The 3,064-nt window shown below is 36.4% G+C and overlaps 1 pseudogene; it reads left to right on the top strand.

The window, feature by feature from the left end:
- The first annotated feature begins 2,463 nt into the window (after positions 1 to 2,463).
- On the top strand, positions 2,464 to 2,671 carry LOC145280589 (U2 spliceosomal RNA; annotated as a pseudogene).
- Positions 2,672 to 3,064: the final 393 nt, after the last annotated feature.

Raw genomic sequence — 3,064 nt, forward strand, 5'->3', positions numbered from 1 at the left:
TTTACATTGGGGGAGGAGGCATGAGTGGTGTTGGGGCGCGCCTTCACGTAGCAAACTCCCGCCTCCTCCCCCAATGTAAACAGAAAAAGGTGCTTCTGCAGTTTAATAAACCGTTTTTCCGTAAGTAACGAACGCGCCGACATTTACCGATTAGAACACCATTTAACATTTTTAGATTTTATTGTTTACATTATAAACAGTAAAATCTAAAAATGTAAATGGTGTTCTAATCGGTAAATGTCTGCGCGTTATTTACAGAAAAATGGCTAATTAAACTGCAGAAGCACATGTTAAGCCACACAAGTTTTATAATTGAAACCCTGTTGAAGCCAATTTTAGCGTTACAAATTCCAGGAAATTTTTTGAGGATCGGCACTATTGCTAAACGAATTATTTTACGCTAAATAGTATGTTTTTTTTTGTTTAAAAAAAAAAAAATAAATAACCATTGTAAGCATAGAACAAAATATCGAAGCCGGTGATTTTGTTTACTTTATCGCCATCATCTAAATTGAAAATAAAAATGTCTGCTTCTTGTCTTCATAAAACATTTTTTAATCTGATTGGTCAATTTTTTTCTTCGAGAGTGACCTGCCCTTTTTTTGGGGGGGGGGATTTTCACTTAATTTAAAATAAAGTAAAACAAACGAGAAAATTATTAAACAAGATTTAGTTTTTTCCTTCTCTGGAATTTGTAACGCTAAACTTGGATTCAACCTGAAACACTCCCCCCCCCCCGAAAAAAAAAAGAACGAAAAGCATAAAAATGTTTGGTGCTTATGTTTTTGTAAACCACTCGTGAAAACTTTGTCTAAAATGCATTAAAAACTACGTAAGACAAAAAACAATTCCTCCCCAAAAGTACTATAATGTATTTTTTAATTTTGTTTTAGACAACTTTTTCTCCGAATTTTAAATTCTCCAGCAATGAAAAAAAAAATGGTGGTAAATATTCAGATACGCTACTACAGAACACGACCACTTATTCTTTTAGGGGTAATCGAGGTCGCTAACAACTCTCCTGAACACACAAACTACTTTCCGCCATTTTACAGCTTCCGTTTATGCTACGTGCGAGGTAAGATAAACGATGGTTGTTGAATGTGCTTTGCGTAGCAAACTGCCTTTTAACCTGGCGTACGAATCTTGTGCAGAACATTTAAACTTCCAAGACTTTTTTTAGAACAGAAATTTTTTTTCATTGGCGGACAATTTAAAATTCGAAAAATATTGTCTAAAACAATTTTTAAAAAATACATTACAGTACTTTCGGGGGGGGGGGGTCTTCGATTTAATTTTAGAACCTGCGTGGTTTAACAGGTGCTTCTGCATTTTAATTAATCGTTTTTCCGTAAGTAACACGCCGACATTTACCGATTAGAATACATTCTAACATTTTTAAATTTTACTGCTTTCTGTTTACATTGGGGGAGGAGGCAGGAGTGGTGTTGGGGCGCGCGTGCGCCCCAATATCTCCTCCCCCAATGTAAACAGTAAAATCTCCGAAAAATGTTAAATGGTGTTCTAAATGTCGGTGCGTTACTTACGGAAAAATGGTTAATTAAACTGCAGAAGCACCTGCTAAACCACACAAGTTCTATAATTAACCCCCTCCTACAAAAATGTTCGGTGCTTATGTTTTCGTAAACCGCATTAAAAACTATGTAAGACCCCCCCCCCCCCCCCAAGAAAAAAAATCTCCCAGAAAGTTTTTTTTTAATTTTGTTTTAAATAATTTTTTTTCTTCGAATTTTAAATTGTCCGCCAATGAAAAATCTTTTAAATTCTGTTCTAAAAAAAAAAAAAAAAAAAAAAAAAAAGTTTTTCCGACATTATCCCCCCCCCCCCCACTTGGAGTGCTTTTCATTTTTCGTATACGTTTAAATGTTCCACAAAAGATTCATACGCCATGTAAAAAGGCAGTTTGCTACGTGAAGGTACATTCAACAACCGTCGTTTATGTATTGTAAACGGACGCGGTAAAGTGGCGGAAAGTAGTTTGTTGGTTCAGGGGTTAATACCATGCAAACGGTAAATTTGCTCCGGGTTTGATTATCAGATTCGTTGTCAGTGACCGATTACCCCTAAAAAAAAAAAAAAAAAAAATAGTGGTCGGTGTGCTGTTGTAGCGTATCTAAATATTTACCAAAATGTTTTAAATTCTGTTTTGGAAAAAAAAGTCTTTCCGACATTACCCCCTTCCACTTGGAATGCTTTTCTTCTTTTTCATATAATTTTTAAATGTTCCACAAAAGATTCCTACGCCATGTGAAAAGGCACTTTTCTACAGTGGGGGGGGTCACTTTTTTTCGCCGATATTTTTGAAAAACGTCCTAGCCTTAATTTAAACCTACGTCACTTCCGGTTTGGCGGTGGTTGTAACAGCAAAGACGTCAGATTTTTTCCCACATTCTTTTTCTCCTTCGTGGTACGAGTTCGAGCCTGCCTTCCTACTATCACTTTACTCTTTCTTGGCCTTTTGGTCAAGATCAAAGTGTAGTATCTATTCTTCAGATGCTGCACTTCTATTTCTTGTTCTCTTTCAGTGAAGGAGAAATCCTTCACGACTGAGACAATTTTTATTTTTGTACCTTTTCTCCACGTTAAAAAACGACCCTGGTGTCTAACTCTGTCCTGTGGGGAGGCATAGTAAATAGGTACTATCACTTTACTCTTTTGGTTCAACATACACATCCAAACACCCGGGCAACGCCAGGCTGAAATGCTAGTAAATAAATAAAATCATATTTACTTGGGGGGGGGGGGGGTCTTATCTTCAACTACAATAGAACACCGACTGAGCAGTGTGGGTTTTTAGGGGTTTTCGCGTCCGCTAAAAACAAATGATATTAATACCCGTTTCCTGAGGTTATTATGTGAAACTAACTTTTTGTAAATTAAAGCACATAAGTGTTACTTGTCCTAATCTTAGTTCTAATTCACCACCACCCGTTACTCTGCTGTCCAAAGACTGGACTTAAAAATGCGACTCACTATTTCTATTATTATTCCTAACCATATAATTTGCATATCACATGACAAACTCGTAGCGATATAAAGAGAA

Source organism: Euprymna scolopes, chromosome 7 (genome assembly GCF_053919585.1).
Source record: "Euprymna scolopes isolate OS-2025 chromosome 7, ASM5391958v1, whole genome shotgun sequence".
Lineage (NCBI taxonomy): Eukaryota > Metazoa > Mollusca > Cephalopoda > Sepiida > Sepiolidae > Euprymna > Euprymna scolopes.